Source organism: Melanerpes formicivorus, unplaced genomic scaffold, assembly GCF_026170545.1.
Source record: "Melanerpes formicivorus ecotype bairdi unplaced genomic scaffold, bMelFor1.0.p_v2 SCAF_16, whole genome shotgun sequence".
NCBI classification, from domain to species: domain Eukaryota; kingdom Metazoa; phylum Chordata; class Aves; order Piciformes; family Picidae; genus Melanerpes; species Melanerpes formicivorus.
In genome coordinates this window covers 15,484,141-15,510,314 of record NW_027142368.1, presented here as the reverse complement: position 1 = coordinate 15,510,314, position 26,174 = coordinate 15,484,141, and the positions used below count along the sequence as shown (strand labels likewise).

The window sequence follows — 26,174 nt, the reverse complement described above, 5'->3', positions numbered from 1 at the left end:
GGGGATGTAGAAGTCCTGCCTGTGTGTATCTGTTGGGAATCCTATATAAAGCTGTTCTGTTGAGTTAATTTGATAAATACTTTAGGAAATTACAGTTGGGAATTTACAGTGTGCTTAATGCCTCTGTGCAGCACACATCTAGCTGCCTTTCACTCTTCGCCTGCCTTTGGCAGCTGCAGGGACATGAATGTGCCGTCAGCCCTAGTGTTCCACTTACTGAAGTGCCTTGGAAAAGGGATTGCAGGGCCTGCTGGGCAAGCTGGTGCTAGAAATAGTTAAATGTGAGTATCAAAGTGTGGTTGGAAAAAAACAATCTCTCTTTCTGTTGGCACCATAGAAAGCCACAGCTATCCCTGAGCCACATTGTGTAAGCTGCTTGCAATTCATCTCCCCTCTCCTGGAAAGGAGAAGAGCAAAGGGACCCCAGTGGCACTTAAACCTGTGGTCTTAAGGAATATTTTACTCAAGATTAGACCACTAAGCCGTTTCTTCTGGCTCTTTAAACAATTTTATTCTGAGAAGGACACAGGAGTGCAAATATTATTGTTAGCTGTGCTCCGAGGCAGGAACTGTGTATTGCTGTTGCTGGTGAGTTTGTTTTTTCAGCCACTTTCTCTTTGAAGGGATAGCAACATCTTGGGTAGGAATGCCTTAAGGTTGCTGTCATCTCAGACTGTGGTTACTCCTTTGCTCTTGGATCATTTTTGATCCCCCAAATGTTTTGGGTTTTTTCCCCCCTTAGTTATCATCCTCTCCCCCAGGTGCTGGGGAAGGTCTGAGGAGTTCAGCAGCTCTGCAGGCAGGCTCCCCAAGTTGGGTGTGGATCTGTCGTTAATTTCCCCACTACAGGTTGGCTACAGCAGGTTTGCATGATTGTGTGACACAGAAAAATGGCAGTGGCACATTGCTGCATTTATCAAGCTCAGCAAAACAGAGATACCAGCTCCCATTGTAGCTGAGAAGGGCAGTGGCTGAACTCACAGTGCCCACCTTTGCCTTATTCAGCTGGAGCATCCAGAGGTGAAGGCAAAGAAAAGGCTTCTGAACCTTGCTAAATTAAATCTCTTTCATTTCTTCAGAGGTTTTCTGTTGTTGGTGGCTTTTTCCCCTAGAGCAGCTGGCCTTTTCTAATACCCCAAAGCACTTGCACGCACTGGGCTTCATATTCCCAGGAATATTTCCCAGAAATAACAATAATATCCCGAGCAGTGAAAACAAACTGCCTCAGACCTGCAGATGCTAACCGCAGGAGCACATATTGCTGAAATACCTTTGCGGCACGCTGCCTTTTGTTCCCAATTGCTGCCCTCGGGGTGCCGCCGAGCGCCCGTGGCTGCGGGGCTGGCTCCGCGGCGCGCTGACAACAGGGGGCAGAGCGAGTTTAGGTTTGGCAGGAGGAGCAGGCACCGTCGCAGCAGTCGATGAGCTCTGGGGGTTGGTTTGTTGTTGTTGTTTTCAGATGTAAGCCTCATCTTCCTGCAGGAGATGACAGCAAGCGCTCCTCCGCTGAAATCCGCCGTGCGGGACCTGTGGGCGCTGCTAGCGTTTGGAGGCCCCGCTCGCCTGTCTCGCATCTCCTTTTACAAAGCAGATAAGGCAAGGTTAATCTATAAGTTTGTATTTGTTTAGGTCCATTCGAAATCTTTTTATTAACTGTTTATTTAATTTTAGCCACCCAATATGGCTCTGGCAGGCTCTCAGCATACTTCTGGCTGCTTTGACTGTCTAAAGAGCCTTTTGGCAGGGGCCTAGGTCTGGGATTTGCACGCTTTTTCCATCCTACCAAGCACGCTGGCGGCGCCTAACCATACTTAGAAAATGAAAAAGGAACAAACTTCACTTAACCATGAAAGGAGTAGGAAGAGAATCTGTTGCTGCTCTTATTACCTCTGCACGCCTTGATCTAATTTGGACTTTGATGCTGCAGGAGTGGGAACCTGCTTTCTACTACACTTAAAGGCACAAAAGCAGCCTGAAATGTCTCTGTGGTTGCTATTTTATTTACTTAAAGGGGTAAAGATGTAGATTTGAGGGTACAGTTGTGATGCTTTCCAATATTCATCGATACCTGACACGGTAGCCAGTGATACCTGACACAGTAGCCATGGATACCTGACACGGTAGCCATCGATACCTGACATGGTAGCATGTTGCTTCTGGAGCGGACTGCAATCCTAACTTCACATGTGGAAGACTTTGTCTAAAACTGTTGGCTGGTTGTTTGCTGTGGATTCAGTGCAACTGACCTGAATTTCATGTTGTTATGTAGGAGAACACTCACCTCTGGACACTGCTGGCAGGGCCCATCAGAGCTGTGAGTAGCAGCTCACAGATAACTCAGTACTTCACGGTACATAGTGAAGGAATCAGAATGGTTTTGAGTTGGAAGGGACCTCCAAAGGTCATTTCTCAGCCTGTCCTCGTAGCAGAGGTGTTCCAGTCCCCTGATCATTTTCCTAGCCCTCATCTGGCCCTGCTCCATCAGGTCCATGTCCTTCCTATGCTGAGGGCTCCAGAGCTTGACACAGTACTCCAGGTGAGATCTAAGCAGAGCAGAGGGGCAGGATCTCTTCTCTCTATCTCTGGCCATGCTGCTTTTGATGCAGCCCAGCCTGCCATTGGCCTTCTGCACTGCCAATGCCCATTGCTGGCTCATGTCCAACTTTTCACCCCCCAGCACCCCCAAGTCCTTCTCTGCAGGGCTGCTCTCAATCTCATCATCCCCCACACTAGATTGCCCCAGTCCAGGGGCAGGACCTTGCACATTGCCTTGTTGAACCTCATGAGATTCTCCCCAGCCCACCTCCACAGCCTGCCCAGATACCTCTGGATGACACCCATCCCATCTTTCACCTTTGTCTGCCACACCACTCAGCTTGGTATCAGCTGCAAACTCAGGGTGCCCTCAACCCCACTGGTTGTGTCATTGATGAGGATACAATTCAGTGCTTCACAGTACATAGTCTTTATTTTCTCTCTTCACATTGGCTTAGGGCTTCCCAGTGCATCTGATGTAGAGTCAGCACAGAGACTTCTTTGTTTTCAGCTGACCCCAGCTGAATTATTAGGGGCATTGTTAAGCCAATGGCTAAGGGCAGTCTTCATTTAGAATAAGACATTGGAAATTCCATAGATGTTCTTTATATGGAAATGTTTATACAATATCAACTTCTGCTTAGTAAAGCAACTCTTTTTCATCTGGACAGCCTCTCCATACAATGCATCATGCCAGACAATAGATGAAGTGTTTTAGTGGTGGTAAGCAGTGTGCATGTGGATGTATATACATATTAAAAATATATATTTATATCTCTCCCACCACATGTGGAATAGCCTTTCATTTCCTGCCTTTTAAGGGGAGATTGTATTGCATAGCTACCTACCTCCAGCAGGATGTTGAGCTCCCACATCTGAATGCCTCAGAGCTCAATTTCTGAAGTGGGAGGGAGATGAATTACCTACATGTTGTGAGTGGACCAATCAGTCCCTTGGAGGCTGTGATTAAAATTCTGCTATGTGTGGCAAAAAGCACATCAAAATCACTTGGAAATGGTGCTGGTTTGGGTAGTAGCCACTTAAAATGCTGCTACTGCTGTTAAATTCCTGAAGACAGTGTTAATCTAGTGGTTTGACTTTTGCATGGTCTCTGTGCAGCATCAGAGATGCAGCATTTCCCACAGCAGTTGTTTCTCTTTCAAAGAGGTGCAGATGAAAACTGCTGTGGCAGTTCAGGCTGGGTGCCTCCTGTTGCTGCCACACAAGTTACACCTCCGGTGTCCTGAGTGTCCAACCCAGTAGGTGGGCACAGGAAATAGCCTATTTCACAGCCATAATATCCTGCGCCCTACCAATCCATCTGCAAAGTCATTCTCTGCCTCTCCCTTCCCTCTCTGCTCCCATGGGAGATGCTCCCTGTTGGGTAACGGTGGGGGGAGCATCTCAAGGCCCCTTAGGCCTGGCTAGGCCTAGTGCCAGGAGGAGAAAGAGGGTGGGGGGTGTGGGGGTAGTCTCAGACCTGGCCAGCCTGAGACTAGCCTAGCAGTGGGGGGGAGGAAAGAGCCCTGGGGGTTTTGGGTAGACCCTCAGGTGGGGAATAGGGAAGTGTTGGGAGGGGTTTGGGTGTACTATAGGAGACTCTCTATGCTTTGGGCTTCTTTTGCCACTATGCTTTGTAGCTTCTGTACAACACTTACTGCTTTCCATCTAAACTTTCCATCACTTCTGCAATCCCTTTGTGTGATAAGTGTCATTCTTTTGCCCCTCTCAGGGGCAAGGGAGGATCTGTTCCAGCTTCAAACCAGGACAAGTGCAAACATCTTTGTGGTTTGTGCTTACAGAGGTGTGCTCAAGAAAAGAAATCTCTACGGCAGCTGTTTGTGGCCACTTTGGGGGGTGAAGGGAAGGGGAAGGCAGCACAGCAGAATGCTCTTTCTGGGGTGTTGATAGTGATGATGTAAATAGTCTAGATCACATGCTGCTGTTTCCTGCTCACTTGAAAGGAGAAATGGAAGCAGCCTGTCCCCCTCCCACAACGCATGCACTGTCCGCTCAGGGATTCTCTTTAGCTAACCACTGAAGCATAGAACCCTAGAATCAATAAGGCTGGAAAAGACCTCAAAGATCATCAAGTCCAACCTCTCACCCAAGACCTCATGACTACTAAACCATAGCTTCAAGTGCCATGTCCAATCCCTTTTTGAACACCTCCAGGGACGGTGACTCCACCACCTCCCTGGGCAGCACATTCCAACGGCTAACAACTCTCTCTGGGAAGAACTTTCTGCTCACCTGCAGCCTAAACTTCCTCTGGCACAGTTTGAGACTGTGTCCATCACCCATCCAGCTCTCCCATTATCATGGTCTAGCCACCTTTCTGCATTTCCCATCACCAGTCTACCCAGGTACTGCAGATGCCACATGAACCTTTGTTAAATCAGTGCAGTGTGCTTTGAGCAGTGGGACCAGCTCCTGCAGCTCAGAAATGGATGAGAAACCACTGAAGTGTTTGCAGTAAGGATGTGCTGAAGCATCCCTGACTTTGGTGTGCATTAGCAGGTGCTCAAAGTTTCCCTGCCTGGGGATGCTTCTCTAAGGGAGGTGAAGCTAGCATATGAGGGCCAGCAATGCACACGCTGTACAGACAAGCACAGCCATGCTGACTGTTTCATGCCAGGGTAAGAGCTGCTTGTCCCTCAGTTCTCTTTCAGCTCTCACTCCAACATTCATTTTGTCCAGGAATTGCTTTCCAGCTTTATCTTGTTTTATTGACCCACTGACATTGAAAATCCAAATGTGGCTTAAAAGTGCTTCCTGCATTACACTGGAAGACTAAATAGTCAGGACAGCTTCTACAGAGCAGAATCATTACCGTGCATCCTTGTTGGTTGTACCTTCAGCTTTAATTCAAAGGCAATGCTGGATGAAAAGGGTTCTCATAAGGCACTAATTAATTTGTCACTACATATTAACAGGTTTAGCTGTGAATTCTGAATGGATGCCATTCTAAATAATTCCTAGCTGCAATCTGCATTTGAGCTTTTGAAGTGGAAATGCTAAGTACCACTAGAGGGAATGGATGGTTTAGAAGCACAGTGCTGCTTCTTGCAAGCTTCCTTCTGAGGAAGAGCAGCAAAGTTCACAGCAAGTTTTAGTAGGCTTAGGTGAGAACAGCTTTGATTTCTGCTGTTGCTTTCTTAGGGGTTATAGATTTTTGTTGCCTATATCACCACCACATGTTGGGGTAGTTTGAAAACATAAGGGAAGGTGTTAAGGATTACAGATAAGTCAGCTGGGTAAGACCTGGTCATGTATGTGTGAGTTTCAGATGGATCAACAGCTTGCTGTGCTGGTGATTCACCATGGCTCATAAATGGGGGAAACTCCTCTGGGATTCTTTTGAGCTTTGTTACTGTCTTGTTCTCTCAAGCTGTAGCAGTATAGGTTGGGGACTGACCTCCTGGTGAGCAGTGTAGGAGAAAGGGGCCTGGGGAGCCTCATGGACAGTAGGATAAGCATGGGCCAGGTCCAGTTCTGGGCCCCCCAGTTCAAGAAGGATCTTACTGCTTGAAAGAGTCCAGTGCAGAGCCCAAAGATGCTGAAGACAGTGGAACTTCTCCCTGTGAGGACAGGCTGGGGCAGCTGGGGCTCTTTAGCCTGGAGCAGAGCCTGAGGGCTGCCCTCATTCCTGGTGATAAAGATGTGCAGGGCAGTGTTGGGAGGATGGAGCAAGGCTCTGCTCAGAGGTGTCCAATGACAGGACAAGGGACAGTGGAGCAGAGGAGGTTCCATGGGAATGGAAGGGAAAACTTTTTCACCATGAGGGTGCTGGAGCCCTGGATGTGTATGTGGTTTTAGTGGCCCTGGTGGTGTTAGGTCAGCAGTTGAACCCAATGATCTTAAAGGTCTTTTCCAGAGAAAGTGATTTATGATGCTCTGAAAATGCCTCATTCATGCTGCTGGCCCTTTCTAAACCAACATTTTCTGTCAGTCTGTAGTGCTGCAGAGGTGAGTGAGGCTCCTAGAATCTGTTTGCATAGACTCTCTAAACAAATACTCAGTGACTGATTCTGACTTGGATGCATCTATGGAATACCAGAAGACAGCAAAGCTCACAGAGCTGCTGCTTCTCTTGTGTACCTGCTCAGAAGTCTTCCACAGTCAGCAGCTGGTTCATTTTCTCTTGCAACGCAGAGGCAGCGTGCCATTTCCCTTCTACAGCAGTAAACACATCTTGCTGTTGCTCATGGAAGGTACTGACTTCACCATTTTTATTTCTACCTTGAAAAAGGCAACAAGAAAAAATAAACCAACAAAAATTATCTGTTTGGTTTGCCTGGTATGGGCATGGCTGTGATGGAATCAGCAAAACAAGTGATTTCATTTCAGAGAATTAAACACCTCTTTCTCTGCCCCTCTACTGCTGGGAGATTGTTTTTGGTTTCCTTCTGGTTTTATTCTTTTGCCCTGCAAAGAGGTCCTGAATGCCAACAAAACCAGCCTGTAAGGGTGTTAATGTTCTTCTCCATAAGCTATCAGATCCACAGATAGGTTTTGTTTGAAATTCTGGAGACTGCCTAACGAGGCTCTTGGGCTGTGCTAGAGACAGGAGCTCACAGATGGGCTTCGTTGTGCATCCCACAGCTAGGTGCAAGTGTAGTTTATTTTGACCTGCTAGTTCTGAGAGCAGAGTGAATGGGACAGCTATGGAAGGCCAAGGCTTAGGAATAGACCTTCTGTCAAGGGGAGCTGGCTGGCTTTGGAGCTGGACCAGCCTTCAGTGTAAAGTGCAGCATGTGAGGGCAGCAGAGGGAAAAATGCATCACCTCTGCCAGATCTGCTGCCGCAGTGACAGGAACATTCCCCCTCTCCGTGCCTTGCTCCATCTTCTATCTTTTTAACAGCTCCATTTCCTTTCTTTTCAGCATATCTATCAACAAAATGCTTTCCATCATTTCAGGCTATTTTTATCCTCTTATCATAGCTATTTCCTTGGGTAAATAGTTTCCTGGCGTTGCTGCTGGAGCGCACTGCTGGGAGCTGGAACGTGCGTTGTGGTGCAGTAGGTAGGGGCTGTGTGGGAGGGGAGAGGCAGCTCTACAGCAAGCCTCTTCTTTTTCTGCCTGCTTCAGATAAAAGAGCTCCCACAGCAGCAGGATGGTGCCTTGAAGAAAGGAAATAAGAAAAAAATGAGGGGGGTGAAAAAAAGCCCAACACAAAACCAACCTAAACCCAGCAAACCTACATTGTAGGGGTGTAAAATGTATTCAGGCAGTCAAAAGGCAGAATAACCACATTTTCCAGCTTGCCTGGCTGTGCAGTCAGCTGTGTGCTCTCTCATGGCTTTTTTGAGAGATCTTTTTCCCCCCCCTGTAGCTGATTTAGAGTGACATTGCCTCTTCTCTAAGTACCTGGAGGGAGAAGGTTGGAGGGGGTGTGTGGAGGCCATAACATTGACCTTTGATTACTGCATTTAGAAATGATGATGTTTTGTTTAAAAACCCCAAATAAATCCCTGCAAACAGGTGGGGCTGAAAGTTTCCACTAGGCACAGCAGGAGCATGGAAACCAAGGCACCTGCTGTTCAGGTTCAAGCTCATGCAAGCATGTGATCCTACACGTGCCTCTTCATGTGCTGTTTGTTAGGGGGTATTGGGAGCTGGGCTCTCAGATCAGTGCTGCAGAAGTTTTTCCAGATTGGTCCATCCCCAGGAAAAGTTATTGTGTCCTACAGACCTTTGGAGGGAGATCAATTGATCAATTCCTTGAGAGCATCAGGACTGCATCCAGCTCTAGAGCCCTCAACACAGGAAGGACATGGGCTTGATGGAGGGTGCAGAGGAGGGCCACAAAGATGATCAGAGGCCTGGAGCACCGCTGCTACAAGGACAGGCTGAGGGAACTGAGGGTGTTCAGCCTGAAGAAGAGAAGGTTCCAGGGAGACCTAAGAGCAGCCTGCCAGTACCTAAAGGGGGCTACAAGAAGGCTGCAGAGGGACTGTTTGCAAAGGCCTGCAGTGACAGGATGAGGGAAAATGGTTTGAAATGAGAGAAGAGGAGATTTAGATTGCATGTTAGGAACAAATTCTGCACCATGGGGTTGGTGGACCACCGCGACAGATTGCCCAGGGAGGTAGTTGAGGCTCCATGCCTGAAGATCTTCAAGGTGAGGCTGGACACAGCTCTGAGCAAGCAACTGTAGTGGAGGATGTCCCTGCTGACTGCAGGGGCTTTGGACTGGATGACCAAGAGGAGACTGGATGTGGCACTTGGTGCCATGGTCTAGTCATGGGCCTGTGGTGAGAGGTTGGACTCGATGATCCTCGAGGTCTCTTCCAACCTTAGTGATACTGTGAGACTGTGATACTGTGACCTTTGGAGGTCCCTTCCACTCCAAATCATTTTGTGATGCTATGATTCTACTGAATTTATAACCATTCCAAATTTCAGAGGGATGTGGAGGAGGAAACGACACAGCTGTCTCTGCACATCACTGCTGTGAGCAGTTCTCGAAGTCTTGAAAGGTCTCTCCTGAAAATGTCTTCATTTTCTGTAGGTTTTACAAACTCAGGGTATTAAGTGGTGCAGAGAAGATCCTGATTAAAAAGAATGCATGTCATGTGTCAAAGTACTGTGTAAAGGGAAGAAAAAAATCCATAAGCACTTCTTTTAATCTCTTAGCAAGAAATCCTCCACTTTGTTAGGGCTTAACGTTGCAAAGCATTAGCTGTAGGGCTACTTAGCACTCAATTGGGGTAAAGTCTTGTCACTCATTGCTGGGGCCTGGCTCAGTTCTTGCCTCTGCTGTATTAAAAATGTTTAAATTTAGAATACTTAAAATGCTCTTGACTTCCTTAAACTCACAGGAGATTACCCAAACATGCTAACTGATAAGCCTCCATAATATGGAGGCAACTCTTTTAGGTCCTCTGCATATAGAGGTCCTCTTCAAGTGCATATCATATAGAGAGATGCACAGAGTGATAGGGATTGAAGAGACCTCTGGAGGTCATCTGGTCCCACTCCCCAGCCAAAGCAGGGTCACCTAGGGCAGGTGACTCTGCCACTTTGCTCTGGTGAGACTTCACCTGCACTACTATGTCCAGTTCTGGAGCCCTCAACACAGGAAGGGCATGGACCTGATGGAGAGGGTCCAGAGGAGGGCCATGAAGATGCTGCTTTTTATTTCCTAGCTCACAGAATTCTCTGTGCCTGCTGTTTGAACGGGAAGTGTTACTGAAGGGAGCTGTTGAATGTACAAATCTACTTCTCAAGTGCCTCCTACAACTCAGAGCAGTCACTTGAATCTTCACATCATGAAACACACCAAGCTAAAGGGGGGTAAGAATCAGACTAATTGACAAAGCTGTGGGGAACCTGGGTAGTTCTTGCAGCATGAATCCCACTCTGAAGCTCTCACTATGGCAGTGCCTGTAACTAGTGGATTCCCAGTTTCAGCACTGTTCTGCACCAGCACGTGTCTCTTACCGAGAGTGTGAGGAGCAGGTGACACTTCTTTTGTGGTACCATGAGGTACCAGTTGGAATCTGCTTTGTCAAGTGGGGGAGGCAGGAGCTGAAGAGAAAAGTGGATTCAGCTTTCTCTTTGTTAACTACATTGCCTTAATTCCACCTCAGAAATCTAGTCAAATGGTGGCAGAGCCACCTTTTTGCATGGAAAGCTAGTGGTGGAACAGAGGATTGCCAGCTGCTAATCTAGTGATTAGGATGCTTCCTTAGCATGTCAGAGGACCTGATGTGGACCCCCATCTCCAGTGGTGTGGTATGAGCCCACATCTCTTCCTGGAGTGGTCCCTGAGAATTCAGGATGGAATCACAGAGTATTACCTCTGCCTCTTACCTTCTACGGCTCTGTAAACCAAACCCCAGCTCCTAGGTGCTCCTCGGTGTGGGAACTTGCCACCTTGCCTGTGGGTGAGTGCCATGGCCAGCAGACACTGGAGTCACTGCCTCCTGCCCAAAGCCATGCCAGGAATGTAGGACAGCATGAACTACTGTCAACAGGAGAGGAGCCACCTCGGCGTGCCCTGGGAGCCAGCGATTGCAACACTCAGCAGGCTTCTGCAAGGCTTAGCTCTGAATAACAGCCTGGGAGGAGGCCAGCAGGGAGTTTGAACCATGGTGCTGCTCTGGAGTCCAAAACCACCTCTGCCTCATTTTTCATTTTCTAGATTTGCCTGTGAGAAGAAAACAACCACCAAGCACACACAGAAAACCAACCACCAAGCCCATGGTTTTTAGTTCCTGCTGTTCAGGATATTGAATTGAACTCATTACCAGGGAAGGCTGCACCAAAATTAGCTTTTAATGGGGAATTTATTTGCTGGGGGAAAAAAAAATCCTGTAGCTTTGATAATCAGAATTTTCCAGTCATCATTAGGTAACATGTTTGTGGCTGTCAGAAGGGCTGACTGATCCAGTTTGGCTTTGGGCACCAACACTGGCTGATGTTTGCCCAAGTATCAGGAAATCTGCCTGTGTCACACCACAGCCTCGGGGTGGAGGAGCAGCAGCACTGGGATGAGGTTTGCAGCTTTCTGTTAAGGAAAGTCTTTCTGTTTAGGAGAGATGTTCAGCTGCTGGAAGGTGTCCAGAGAAGGGCAACAAAGCTGGGGAGGGGTTTGGAGCACAGCCCTGTGAGGAGAGGCTGAGGGAGCTGGTGTTGCTTAGCCTGGAGAAGAGGAGGCTCAAGGGAGACCTTATTGCCATCTACAACTACCTGAAGACACTGAGATCCTGAAGGTTGTCCAGAGAACAGCAACAAGGCTGGAGAAGAGAAGGCTAAGGGGAGATCTTTTTTCCCTCTCCAGCTACCTGAGAGGAGCTGGAGTGAGGCTGGTGTTGGTCTCTTCTGCCAAGTAGTCAGCAATAGGAGGAGAGGAGATTGGTCTCAGTTGTGCCAGGGGAGGTTTAGATTTGACATAAGGAAAAACTTCTTCACTGAGAGTGGTGAGACATTGGAGCAGGCTGCCCAGGGAGGTGGTGGAGTCACTGTCCCTGGAGGTGGGCAAGAAGCTGTAGAGGTGGTACTTCAGGATACAGTTTAGGGGTCATAGCAGCTGGGTTATGGTCAGACTTGATGGTCTTGAAGGTCTGTTCCCACCTTGTATGATTAAAGGGAGAGTTGCAGAGTTAGGGATTCCTAAGTTTTCTCACCCAGACCAAAGGGAATCGTGGAGGACTTGTACAACTGCAGCAGAAAAAATGTCAGTGGTGATCCTCCAGTAGGTGTTTTCAACGCTTTTAATTGCCACCCCTCACTTAATTTGGCAATGTATTTAATATCTTTAATCCCAGGTACAATGTTAGGAGAAAGATGCCAACCAGAGAGGCTGAGCCAATGAGTTGTTAAAGCTCCTGGCTGCCGTCAGTGTGCTTGTTTTCAAACTAGGTCTCTCAGTCTGTTTCCCATCACAACGTTCTGAGAGGACCTTGCTGTAGGTGTTGTTGTTTCAAAGCTTTGCTCCCTGTTCTTCCCACGATACATACAAGTATTTCCATTAGAGTTAATCAATCAACACCAAACACCACATGCTTTTACTATTAATGGCAGCAATGGGTGTGTGAGGAGGACAGAACCCTGCATGTGAAGGCAGCGTGGGGAGCAGGAGGAAGCGCTGGGGGGTGTTTGCTGTTTGGTAACATCCCAGGCAGGGCTCCTCTTGGATTTGTTTGGTTGCCTTTTGAGACAGAGCTGGATTAGGGGGATGTATAAAATGTGCAGCTCAGTTTCTGGTTATAGACTTTACCACATAATGGAAGTGGGAACCTCTGCTACGAGGACAGGCTGAGGGAGCTGGGGATGTTCAGCCTGGAGAAGAGAAGGCTCCAAGCACAGCTTAGAGCTGCCTGCCAGTACCTGAAAGGGGCTACAAGAAGGCTGCAGAGGGACTGTTTGCAAAGGCCTGCAGTGACAGGACTAGGGGTAGTGGTTTGAAATGAGAGCAGAGCAGATTTAGACTGGCTGTTAGGAACAAGTTCTGCACCATGAGAGTGGTGGGTGAGGCCTTGAGCAGCTGAGTCTGGTTGAGAGGGGTCCCTGCCCATGGTGGGGAGGTTGGAGTAGATCTGTGAGGTCCCTTCCAACTTAAGGCATTCTGTGATTCTATGATTCTGTGACTTGGTTTTGGTGTTCTCAGGACAGTAGTTCCTTATGGAGTAGAGCAGCATTATTAATGCCTTCAAAGGCTCATGGTGCCTTTACCAGGCTTTGCAAGTGGAAGGAGAGAAGAAGAGATAAAAATACAGTTTTGTTCCCTGTTTTCTTCCTTTGCTCAACAGGCCACACATACTTCAAATCAATTGTGCAGATGGAAGCTTAAAGAAAAATACATTCAGAGTATTCAACTCTAATTAAGAGCAAGCATCATGAGTCATTTACTATTTGCAAAGGCACTGAGACATTTATTAATGTCACATTTTGCTAATGATTTCAGAAAGGAGAGGTCAGTAGCTCCCAGTTGTGACCCACAGCCACTGGTGGCTCATCCAGGGGGTTGTGATTTGACTTGAGTGGGTGCAGGTGGTGTCAAATGCTCTGCTCTGGAGCTGATACAGTGTCCACACACATGCTCCATTTGGGAAATTATGGGGAGGCTTAATCCTGTTCACACATTTGTGGTTGTTGCATTTGCTGTGGGACATTGTGCAGACATAATTGGATGGATGTTCATTAAGCACATTGAATTACTATCTAATGAGCACCATAAATACAGTGACCTTTGAGATAACTGCCATTTCCATGCTTTGATTGTTTATTCACCAGGCATGAACATGCATGAATTTCCTAGCTCCTTGATTTAGACTGGATGCTAGCAACAAGCTCTTGAGCATGAGAGGGCTGGAGCACCTCTCCTATGAGGGCAGACTGAAGGAGTTGGGGCTGTTCAGTCTGCAGAAGAGAAGGCTCCGAGGAGACCTAATTGTGGCCTTCCAGTATCTGAAGGGGGCTACAAGAAGGCTGGGGAGGGACTGCTCAGGATGTCAGGTAGTGATAGGACTAGGGGGAATGGAATGAAGCTGGAGGTGGGGAGATTCAGGCTAGGTGTGAGGAGGAGGTTCTTCACCATGAGAGTGGTGAAGCCCTGGAATGGGTTGTCCAGGGAGGTGGTTGGGGCCCTGTTCCTGGGGGTGTTTAAGCCCAGGCTGGATGAGGCTCTGGCCAGGCTGATCTAGTGTGGGGTGTCCCTGCCCATGGCAGGGGGGTTGGAACTAGCTGATCCTTGTGGTCCCTTCCAACCCTGACCGATACTATGATACTATGAGAGTGGTGGAGCATTGCAACAGGTTGCCCAGGAAGGTAGTTGAGGCCCTTTTGTAGTAGGCTTATGTGTACCCAAAGCAGGAAAATGTTTTAATCAGAAGACAAAGAGGCCTTTTTATTTCCAGGACTCCAACAACTTGAATTATTTCCAAACTATTGATTGCTAGGACATCTCATTTTATTAATTCCCCATGTTGACTTTTCCCAATGGAGCAGTTACCCTTCTGATGTGGCAGCAGCAGCTTCTAATGCACACATGCTCCTTTCATTCAGTTTCTCAGGACTAAAAGGGCAGCTCTGTTGCTGGGGGTTCTGTGTCTGTCACTGATGTCTTGTACTGATGAGCTCAGTGAGCAGCTTCAGCTGACACAGCCCTTTGACATAATCCCTGGAAGTTGTGCTTCCCTCTTCACATGAAGTGCTTCGGTAAGCAGCAAGGTGGTGTATGAACTGTTTGTGTCTGCAGTGGACCCATAAAACTCATCTGGAGGAGTGGGATCAAGTTGTTAAGGACACCTGCAGTCTATTAGCTGTTTATGACACCCAGCTGAGTGGTGCTGATATGCTAGAGAGACAGAATGTCATCCAGAAGGACCTGCACAAGCTGGAGAGGTGGGCCCAGGTGAACCTTGTTAGGTTCAACAAGCTCCACCCTGTGCAGGGTCCTGCACCTGGCTCAGAACACTCCTCATTATCAATAAAATCTGGCAAAGAAGGTGCTGGAAAGCAGGCTTGTAGGAAAGGGTTTGGAGGTGCTGGTGGGTGAGAAGCTTGGCATGAGTCAACAGTGTGCTCTTGCAGCTCAGAAGGGCAATGGCAGTCTGGGCTGTGTCAGAAGCAGCGTGGCCAGAGGTGGAGGAAGGTGATTCTGCTCTGGTGACACCTTGCCTGGAGTACTGCACCTAGCTCTGGAGCCTTCAACACAGGAAGGACATGGAGCTGATGGAGGGGGTCCAGAGGAGGCCGTGAAGATGCTCAGGGGGCTGGAGCAGCTCTGCTCTGAGGACAGGTTGAGGGAGCTGGGGGTGTTCAGCCTACAGCAGCCTTTGGCCCTTCTTTCATTAGTTTCCTGCAAGCCTCACTCTGAAAATCCATCATGTTGAACCCTTGGAGACTTGTTTTGGAGGCATGGGGAAGAAGAGTAATTATAAGGTTTCTGATAATCTGTTCCAGTATTAATTGCTTTAATTGCAAGAATTGAAGATGAAGTTTTGACTCATAGGACTGAATGCTAATGGACAGATGAGTTCAGACTGGCCTTTAACCTGAATGCAGCTCGCTGTGTTGTCTGGCCCCTTTGGTCTGTTTCTTGGTTGGTGACTAAGTGGCAGCATTTCTAGTGGGAATAGCAATTTGTTCTCAGCAGCAGTGACCTCAGAGATACTCCAGGAATAGTGGATTTGTGGGGTTTGGGGGTTTTTCTGTCCTGCCTGTCATTGTGTCTACGAGAAGGTCTGAATTTTCAGCAAATAAGCATCCAAGTGAGGCTCATTCTGGGCCTTCCTTAAAATGCTGATTCATACCCAGACTTAAGGAGAGTCTGGCTGCAATAAATGGACAGAAAGCTGCTGGGAATGACTGAGCTGGACTAGCCCAGATGGAGTTTTCTTGCAGTAAGAAGAGACTTCTCTACCTGAGTCAAGGAGGAAGAGGCAGCCAGGTGAGACTCACTGCATCCTTTGTAGGAGAAGACTTGGAAACAAATCCCATTTTGAAGAATCCATTTGCTTCACAGTATCAGGCTCCCCCATATTCTTCTCAAGGATTTTGCACCTCCTGAAGGTAAATGCTGACTTTTCCTTTGTCTTCTGAAGTCCATACTCTTGGATGCCCTTTACCATCTGTTTCTCACACACCAGCAGCTTTCAGTGTCTCAGCCTTGTGGTATCTTCCTACCCCTCTTGGTAGGGTTTAGCAGATGGAAGTGATTTAGAAGCCTGCAGCAGATAGGAATTGTCTTGACTTTGAGTAGGTTTTTACCCCTTAAACCTCTTCCTGTGCTAATATCTAAGCTATGAGCACACAAACAATATGACAGGGACTTTAAAACTAGAATTATTGAAGTTTCTATCAGCATTTGATGGTTGATGGAGAACTGGCAGAACTGGACCTGGCAGGGCTAGGCCAGTTGAAAGGATTATCAGTTTGCATGTTTGGTATTCTTGGCCTGTTAAGTGGAGTATTTTACACTTAATGCTTCAAGATTAGCATGATGGATTAGGCTGCTCAGTTAAATGTTTGCACAATTTATGCTCTTATTAACTGTTCTGTTGGTACTAGGAAATATGTCTGTCTCTTTTTCCCCCCCCTGATGGATGTCATGTCACTGTGATACCTCAGCTTGTAAATCAGGAGTTGCTTTGTGCTTTGGTGATGTGTGAAAGTCAGATGGGAAGGACTGAGAGATGTGTTTACAAAATAACATCAGAAAGTGCAACAATCTTTCTGCTGACTTCAGATAGAAACCAACAAGTCTGCCTTGTTACTCTGGGGTGAGCCATGGACGTGGTGAAACGATGATGGCATTCACTGAAGGTAAATCACAGAATCATAGAATGGCTTGGGTTGGAAGTGACCTCCAAAGGTCATCCAGTCCAACTGCTCTGCAGTAAGCAGGGACAGAAGAGAAGCCTCCAGGAAGACCTTAGAGCAGCCTTCCAGTACCTGAAGGGGGCTACAAGAAGGTTGTGGAGGGACTGTTTACAGAGGCCTGCAGTGGCAGGATGAGGGGAAATGGTTTGAAATGAGAGAAGAGCAGAGTTAGATTGGATGTTAGGAACAAGTTCTGCACCATGAGGTTGGTGGAACAGTGCAGCAGGTTGCCTAGGGAGGTAGTTGAGGCTCCATCCCTGGAGATACTGAAGGTAAGGCTGGACAAGGCTGTGAGCAAGCTGCTGTAGTGGAGGATGTCCCTGCTGACTGCAGGGGGTTTGGACTGGATGGCCTTTGGAGGTCCTTTCCAACCCCAACTCTTCTGTGGTACAGATCCAACCTGCAGTGTGTGGTTATACCTGAGGTGGTGAGCCAAGGCTCTTAGCTTTGAACTTGGGCTGGCTCAGGCAGATGTGGCTCTGAGCTTTCGCTGGCTGTGGAACACAAACACCGATAGCATCAATCCCACCCCGTGGTGCCTGGGATCAGTCTGTACTCTCTTTAGTGCCAAACACATAAAATTTTTATGTCCTTCAAAAAAAAAAAAACCCTTTTTTCACCAGGCCTCTTTCCAACCTTCAAGTCAGAATATTACTAAATCCAAGTTAAATAGCAATTCTGAGTGGAACTAGACTTGGTTGCTGTGGGTGTCTTTTGAAATGGAATTATTGAATGACTGAGTAATTACTGTTCTGCATTAATAATTACTGAATTATTAGTGTCTTGAAAAAAAAGAGATCATTCTGCAGATACCAGCTTTTTTCATGTGAAAATCTCTAGCCTGTGGCCTGCAGGTACAAGATTGTGGCAGGAATCTGTAGCTCTCCTCACACTCATACAGTAAACACCTTGTTATTCTTTTAATTGCCCTTTACTGTGCAGAGATAAATGTTAGTTTAGATTAATACTTGAACCTCTCTGAAGCACTCTCAAAATTAAGCCAGGCCAACAATTCCCTTAAATATGTAAATGGATTTTTTTATTGGCATTTTTCTTTGGGTGGCTAAAAATAGATTTGTTTTGCTGTCAATATCTTCCTTAGGCTTGAAGAACTAAAGATCTCTGTTACAAGGTGAGGTGCTTAGAAGGAGCAGATGAATCTTCAAATAAAGATAGTGGGGGGAGGTGTTTGCAAGGCAGTTTGTCACAGGTCACAGTGAGGGGTTTTGAGGAACAGCAGGGTGGTGTTGTCTCTGCTCTCTCCATTCGCCCTCCTCTTTTCCATTCTCCTCAACAGCAATTAATGCCCAGGATCAGCGTGGCTGCTGCTGCTGCCATCAGAGTGTACTGTAGGAGGAACAAAAGAGTGACACAGACCTTGAAAAGGAGCCAGATAGGGGGAAAAATGATTACAGCTTGCTTAATTATGGGCTTTCTCAGAGCAGCATGTTTAGTTTTGCATCGCTTCGAAAACTAATAGTTGTGTGGCTCTGTGAAAACAAGAGAGTGAAAAGAGAGCTGAGCTGCAGCAGAAAAAGCATGGGCATTATTTTTATATCTGTGTAGATATATGTGCAATATCTGGAAAACTTTAGGCTGAAGAGGAGCTTTAAATAAATCATTTCATCAGAAAGAAGCAAATGTCACCTCAAAATACAGAAAATGTGCTTCACTGGCTCGGCTCTGCTGGAGAGGTTGGTTCGAGATGGGGTCCCTGCTGCTGACACCCTTGGGTTTCAGTGGGACCAGTAGCAGCCTGGGTTGGGGCAGCAGCATTTGCTTATGCCTGTGGTCTTTGTTCCTCACCACCTTGTTTAGCAAAGGGGCAATGGGAGAGGAGGTTCTCTGTCCTCCCTGAGGTCTGTTCCTGCTCACCAGGCAGTGCATGAAGTGGCTTCTCACCGTGTCCCTCCTGCGCTCTGGTTTAGGTAGGGTTTGCACAGTTTCCATCCTAGCAGAGGGCTGCTAGGGCATCATGGCCAGCTGGTAAGGGTTATGGCAGTTTGCCCATTGTCCTACCAGAAATGTTCTTCCCTTCAGCTGTGCAAGTGGAGCAGGAGATGGCTTCACAATTGTCTATCAGATAATCTTCCTAAGTGCTTGGTCTTCATCCCACCCAAGAACCCACCAGTGTTTGTACTGAACTTGCTAGAGCTGCTTTCCAGATGAGAAATGCAAAAGGGGCAGGGGGAGGAGGGGTGCAGTTCTTCAAATCTAATGGTTTAGCCAGATTGGAGATTGTAGCTGATGGCTGTTGAACTTCTCTAACCTCATCTTCTTGAGGTAGGCTGTTGGGCATTCATAGGAAACCCCCTGTTTGGAGTCCACCATCAAAGCCATGAGCTGGCAATTCTTGTGCTTCCCTAAGGTGAGGATGTTGAACACATTGATAGACAAATGCCTTTCTATTGGCTATGCCATGGGTTAGGGACAACTGATCAAGCTGAAGCTGCCTTTTGCCTTAGATGTGCCTTTTAGAAACACCCTGGGGTTTATTTGTTAAACCATGTTTTGACATAGACCACCTTTAGTTATCCTCTCTGTCCTCTCCTCAAGACATGGGGAGCCTTACTATTATCTGAAGATGGGTTTGAACAGATCTTGCTTTTGCTAAGGTCTGCACCCTGGGGTAGCCTTTGTCTTCTATTAAAAACCAAAGAAACAACAACAAAAATGAATGGAGCTCAATTTTTGCTGTGTTGTTTCACACAGCTTGCTTGGAATTGGGCAGACAAGCATCAGGCTGAGCATGAAACAATTGCTTTTTCTTTTGATAATACCACTTCAGTATTGCTCACCTGATCAGATGGATTGGTTGTGTGCACCATGACCTAAACCAAATGGGATCTCCTTCAGACATGAGGCAATTCCAGATTTACTCTAAAGATGATGGAAATTAAGCTCTCAGAGTTGATAGGTTTTTATTTTAACAGCTGTTTTAATTGAGGCATTGTCTCCTGTTTTGTATTAGCATCTGAAGAACACTTTGCTAAAGGTTAGAGACAGTTCAGATTGGATCTTCTGAATTCTCTTCAAGGCTCTTTGGGAAAGGTTTCTGCTGTAAAGTTTGCTGGAGAAGAACTAGACTTGGATTTTCTGATTGTGAAGCATGAAAGTGTGTGTGTGGGGAAACCCTAATCAAGTGTCTCAGTATTACTCCTTGAATGTCATGAGGAAGAGAATAACATTGCAGCACTTTTCCTGTGCCTCTTTGATGCTTTTGTTTGTTGGAAATCTAAACACAGTTTCTAAGAACTCTGCATCTTGTTCCCTACTTCTCTCAGCATCCTGCACAATTTCATGTGCAGGGAAGCCCCTATTTCCCTTCTCCTGAATGTGTGAAAGCTCTTATTCACCCTGAGCCTAGGTAGGTGAATGTCATGGTATCACTAAGGCACTTTCACCCTACTTCTAAATGGGCAGGTTGGTTTGCATGTGAATCTTTATAACAGTGAGAGGAAAAAGCAGTTAAATACCACGATTTTATATGCAAGAGGAGAGTACTTTGTCTGCTTTGCTTCTGTCATGTGAAAAAGTCCCTAAATTGCTTTTGGCAAGTAGAGAACCTAGAAAGAAATTGTTTTAGTGACAGAAGTGTTTTGAAAATAAACCTTGAAAGTGAGAATCTGAAACCTGTAATTATCTAATGGAGGACTGAGGAGGTTTCTTAAAACAAATGCCAAACACTGGAGTTGCTGTGGTTATCCCTGACCCCTCCAGGTGCTGTGCCATATCTGTGCAATGTGGATATGTAGGGCACCGTTTTCCAGCTTCCCATCAGGCACAAAGTGTTTTGAGGGAGGCACTGGACTCACAGAAGCAGTGGAGGGCACTTGCACAGAAAAGGTTTGCATCCCAGGTAGCTGGATCTGTGGAGACAGAGGATTTCTTGAAGAACTTAGCCATTTCTTTCTTGCCCCTGTGTTTTTCAGGTCTTTGGGCTCCCTGTTGCCTTTCTGCCAGGGATCAGGGCAGGTATTTCATGTGGGAGCTTGATGCCTTGCTGTGCACACAGGTATTGTGGTGGCTGCCCGCTGAATGAGCACTGGAAGCACTGGAACAGGCTGCCTGGGGAGGTGGTGGAGCTGCCATCCCTGGAGGTGTTTAAAGGTCATTTAGATGTGGTGCTTAGGGATGTGGTTTAGTGGTGAACTGGGTAGAGTAGGGTTAATGGTTGGACCTGGTGATCTCGAGGGTCTTTTCCAACCTGAATGATTCTGTGATTCTATGGTTGTAATCTGAGGTACAAAATGCAGGTCTCTGCTGTTGCAGCACAAGGTTTCCACTGGTTGCTATGGCAGTTCAGCAAATCTGCCTGTTTCTGTTGGCATCCAGCTAGATCATGACAAGTTTAGGTCACAGTGTCTATACTGCTGCAGGGGCATGACTCTTGCTTACATGTCTGCATTGGAATTGTTAGTGTCAGGAAGCTGAGTAAATCCTTATTCAAGCTGATATATAGCTTTTAAAGTGGCTCTGTCTCAGCTTGTGTCCTTGAGGAAAATCCTGAGAGGGTGTTTTTGGCCTGTGAAAAATGTGAATTTCTCTGTTTCCAAACTGCAGCTGCTTTGGTTAGAAAGGTAGCTCCCAGAGAGTGCAGTGCTAGAGCATCACCCAGAATAAAATGTGGATCACCCAGAGTAAAATGTAGATGAGACAGAAGGGAGTATCAAGAAGCTTGTCGATGTCCTTTATAGCCCCATCCAGGATAAGGCTGGGATCAGTTTCTGCCACTGCTGCCATGCTGCTTTAATCCTTCTGAACAGTGATCGGTAACAGCTCTGAGATGATGATTTCCTGCTTTCTACAGGGGGATTAGGGATAAGGAAAAAATTCCTACAGAAAGAGTGGTCAGGCATTGGAACAGGCTGCCCAGGGAGGTGGTGGAGTCACCATGCCTGGAGGTGCTGAAGAAAGGTGAGGGCATGGCTCTTTGGGACATGGTGTAGTGGGCATGGTTGGGCAAGATGATCTTAGACATCTCCTCTAACCCTAATGGTTCTGTGAAGGGTCCCTCTCAGTGCTGGGAGTAACCTAAAAACAGGCTGGGAAGATTTGTCCTTAGTAGGATGCCTTGAGGATGTGTGGGACCTAAGATTGATGATGTCTGGAAGAACATGTGTGATTAAGGCCAGGCTGGATGTGGCTCTGAGCAACTTGATCTAGTATGAGGGATCCCTGCTCATGGCAGGGGATTGGAACTGGATGATCCTTCAGGTCCCTTCCAGCTCTAACAATTCTATGATTTTAGAGGCTCAAGGGACAAGGACTCCAGGGGATTATCTTTTATTGAACTTTGACTTTTCTATTCCTTTGGTTAAAAAACAAAAGTAGAAAAGTGAACAAATACTTGCAGTTGTTATGACTCCAAATAATCTCTGCTTGTAACTGGCACAAGCTGCCATTGCTGCCAAGTGAAACAGTCCCACCTTCCCCTGGCAGCTTCAGCGCATTCTTCCCCTGGTGCCTCCTCCACGGTGCCAGTTGCAGGGTATGTGCAGCTGTGCATTGACATGGGCTGAGGGGCTGACACAAGGTAACCCTAACCCAAGAGAAGTTGCTGGAGTTTTGTGTTTTGCCTTTACCTTGGCTGAGTTGGCTGCTCCAGCTTGCAGCCTGGCTCCGTGTCTGCCAGTGCCATGGGAGGAGCAGCGCTGGGCATGAGCGAGGGACTGAGAAGAGCAAGTTCTGCTCTCGGGGTGACAGTGTGGGACTGGGGGGGAGCTGTGCTGGGTGAAGTGAGGGAAGAGTAAAGCCTTAAGAGGGGAAGTTCTTGGGTTTGTCACCTTTTAAGTCTCATGTTTTGCAGGAGAGTGAAGGGTAGCAGTGATCAAGGTGCAGACTGCCATGGTGGAAGGGCATGAGGCACAATTACTATGTCATATTTGAGTTGTCAGCTCTCAGGGACTTGATAATGTTCCACTAAGACATTGCAAAGGTTGGCACTTGTCATGTAAAGTGAACAAAGACCTTGGGTTTTGAAGAAGAGAATTAAAAACTGATGATTTCACCTTTACAAAACCTTGCTGCAGTTCTCTAGGATGTTCAGGACCCCCAAAGCCTCTTAGTTCTAACTATGGAAGTGTTCAAATCCAGGCTGGACGGGCTCTTGAGCAACGTGGTCTAGTGTGAGATGTCCCTGGCCATGGCAGGGGGTTGGAACTGAATGGTCTTGAAGGTTCTCATTGTGTGAAACAGCTTTTGATGTCCCTGTCCTGGGAGGGTGGTGTATGTGGGACACTGTTACACTTCTCTAGCTTTAGAGAGGTCTTCAGTTTTTCTCTATAGGCTTCCTCTGGATTTATTTTGCTGCATAATTCTCTGTAGAAGCCTTTTAATACTTCTGCATTAAACACTCCTGTATCAGCTGGAGCTGATGTGCCAGTTTTAACTGGAAGTCTGTGCAGAGATCATCTGAAAGCTCTTGAATTAGTCAAGCAAAGATTACTGTTCTCTCTGAAGCTCCTTGGTTAGAAAGAAAATGAAGTGAACTGCATGTGAGTGGCTGTTAAGAAGCCAAGGGAAGCTTTCTGCTAGTCCTCTGGATGTGTGTTGCATGATGCTTGCTTCCTTGTGCAACTCCAGTGACTCTTGTCCAGTAGTTTTTATCATGAAGTGAACTTGTACAGGCATATTTATTGATCACAAACAACTCAGGAGCTGTAGAAGCTCTTTTCTGTCAGCCACCCATTTGGGTTCAGTATCCTTTCCATAAACAACTGTGTGGGCTTCAACACACTGTGCCAGAACTGGCTTATGGTGCTGAACTGAGGATTAAAATGTCTTCTAACACATTTGGGAGCAATGGCAAATGCAGCTTTACTGTCTTTGTGAACTCTCCCTCTGCTTTTTCTCAACAGCATTATTGGGGGGGGGGGGGAAGGCAGTTGTTTAATTAGTAGAGCTGCTCCTGTGTGTCACTTCTTCAGTTAGCACAGCTGCTGCTGTGCTCCTGGACATCCCATGTGTTCTGAAGGATGCTTCCTTTCAGCCTTTTTCCTTCTTCTCATGCTCTGGGGCTGGTGCAACCCCCTGTTCCATCTTGAGGTAAAACATTGTGGGGTCCTTGGGTGTCCCAGCACCCCCTCTCATTGCAGCTTTGATGCAGAGCTGGAGAGGTCTTGGCAGCAGCCTCTGGATCCCTGCACATCCAGGGCACTTGGCCCCTGCTTGCTGCTGCTCTCATGGTCCCTTTGTGCTGTTGGAGGGATGTTTTCCTCAAGAGGAGGAAGTGAGGCTGTGGGATGGTGTTGGAGGGATGTTTCATGGCCTATGGAGAAGTTGTTTGTTAACAGGAAAACAAACACAGCCCAAAGTGGGATCCCAGCCTCACCTGTTGGCTCCTCCAACACTTGTAATATTACCACCTTTGAGCTGCTTATCTCCAAGGAATTTTGTTTCATTTCTCTGACCAGTGTTGGAAATGTCTGCCCAGCTGTTACCTAGTCTTGGCAGATGCCTTGGAAAACACTGAGGGAACCTTGGAGCTTGGATTTCCTCATATTTGAAGGAATAAACTACTGCTGGTTCACTACTTTGTGGCTGTTCTAACCTCATTCCCCAGGATGTTAGGGGCTGTAAGGGTCCTCTGGAGATCAAGTCCAGCACCCCAGCCAGAGCAGCATCACCTAGGGCAGGTCACACAAGAACACATCCAGGCAGGCTCTGAAAGTCTCCAGAGGAAGAGACTCCACAACCTCTCTGGGCAGCCTGCTCCAGTGCTTACCAATCAATTTGACTTGATCAGTGCCAGAGACATAAATCTTGCAGCACCTAAAGACATCTTTCTTGTCAGAAACATCTAACCTGGCAGGAGGGTTGGACTCAACTTCCAACCCTTAGCATTCTGTGACCTGCTTGCCTGCTGAAGGTGGTTACCTGCTCTGTGCCAGTAAGTCTGTGCTCAGACATTACAGTAAATGCAAAATCAGATCAACTTGGGGAGAATTAGAAGCTGTAGCCATAATACTTGGTGTGTTTCCAGGAACAGTTTCTTAATTTCTGGCTTTTATGCCAAGTTTAATTTGGTGATGGATTGCAAAAGTGCTGCAAAATGGCTGGGGGGGGGAGGGGTTTGATAGCAGGATGCTACATGAAGCTGTCTACTTCTGAAGAGGAAAAACTTGGCCAGCCAGAGTCAGTCACCAGGCCTGTGGTTTCACAGGTGGGGTGAGCCAGCATTAAGTGCAGGAGCTACCTTTGGAAAAGGTTATTTGCTTGCTGGTGAGATGTTTGTCCTCTCTCTGGTGAGAGTGTGAGCAAACCAGAGTAACCTCCCTTCAGCTGGATTTAGTGCACTGCACGAGGTGCACACTTCTTAGTAAGAGCCCCCTAGAGGGGCTGGGATGGCAGGATTTGTCTTCTGGTGACAGCCTGCAGTGGTGCTGAGAGCAGAGCACTGTTGGGTTTGCAGCTCCTGCAGGGCAGGATGATCCTCCCATCCTGTGGGATGATGCAGTGCCTGGCAGTGCAGGGCTCTGCTCACACCACACTCTGCTGCTCCCCTGCCTTTTGTGTGTTTTAGTCATGCTAGTGTCACTTTCCAGGTGAGCTATTCTGACAGCTGCAGATGTGCCACATTGTATGGCTGCTCTTCACCTTACAAAACTGTTAAAGGCAATGGCCTGGAAAAAACCAGAACCAAAAGCCACCAGACCAACATTTGGTATTGGTGTAGTACAAAGGCATGGAAAGGTCCGAACCTGACCTTGGCCAGGTTGGTTGAGCCTGGGAAGGAAACATTACCTGTGCTTGATGAGGCACCTCTCTGTGCCCTTTGCTTCCTCTTGACTGAGCTGGTATTTGAGTGTACACTTAAGCCAGCATGTGCTGAGGTACATTCCTGAACCCTGGCCTCACCTCTGCTTCAGAAAGAGGCTTTGACCTCTTGCAAAACTCCTGAGATTGTCTTTAGCTTTCCCCTCTCTCAGGTGATGAGTTGTCATGTTTATCAAAGGGGTGCACCACCACTACCCACAAATCAAATCATCTCTTCAGAACTGCTGACTTCCACATTTTTATCTGCTAAACTAAGCAAGTACTCAGCTGCCCTTGATCAATCTGCTTCAGTCAAGGGTGCTGGCAGTTCACTGGCTGGGAGCTTCCCTGCATCTTTAAAGAGCCTAAAAGACAGCAAAGGTCAATGGCAATTACACCATTTGAGAAATTAATGGAGAGTTAAGGCAGCTCAATAACTCCAAGGACTTAGACCAGAGCTTGCTTTATTTATTTATTTCCCTTGTTAATGCCAATATTGTCCCTTAGCAGCCAAAGGTCCACTGCTTTGTTGGGAATGAGTGAGGTAAATCTAGCAGCAGTGACTTCAAATGAATAAACCCTGCCTTTGTGCTGCTAAAAATAGCCTTTTAGGCTCTTGAGAGAATGTCATTAAGAAAAATCATTTCCTGATGTCTCTGCAAGTATGAAAAGGTTGACACAAACCCTAGCACAGGCTGTGAGACCAGCTGAATCAAAGCTACTCCCTTCTTGTCAATCCCAAACCCATAATTTTGGCTAGCAGAAGATGTTTAAACATGCAGCAGCCCAAGTGACTGTAGAACCCTTTAGGCTGGAGAAGACCCTTCCAAGCTCCTGCGCTTTAATCTGTGAAAGTGGGACTTGCAGGATTGACTTCTCTCTGGTGGTCATTTCCCCTGTTTACCTGCTCTTTCCAGCCTCTGCCCCAGGTCTCCCCTCAGCTTCTGAGTCTTCTGACCTATTTTAACCATCATCTTCAGGGTGGGCTGCAAGATTTTTGTGAGTTTGGTGGGTGCTGCCCCCCAGAAGGAGGAGAGAAATCCCATT

At 47.1% G+C, this 26,174-nt stretch overlaps 1 protein-coding gene and 1 long non-coding RNA gene across 2 annotated transcripts in view; one reads left to right on the top strand and one right to left on the bottom strand.

Annotated features, from left to right (window-relative positions):
- The window catches only part of NAV2 (neuron navigator 2), a 353,869-nt gene that overhangs the window by 81,064 nt on the left and 246,631 nt on the right, over positions 1-26,174 (top strand). The window lies entirely within an intron of this gene.
- On the bottom strand, positions 429-10,439 carry LOC137446225 (uncharacterized). Its single transcript, XR_010988583.1, has 3 exons — positions 10,356-10,439; positions 6,637-6,777; positions 429-1,577 (listed from the first exon to the last, which is right to left on the bottom strand). It is a non-coding gene; the product is annotated as an uncharacterized lncRNA (long non-coding RNA).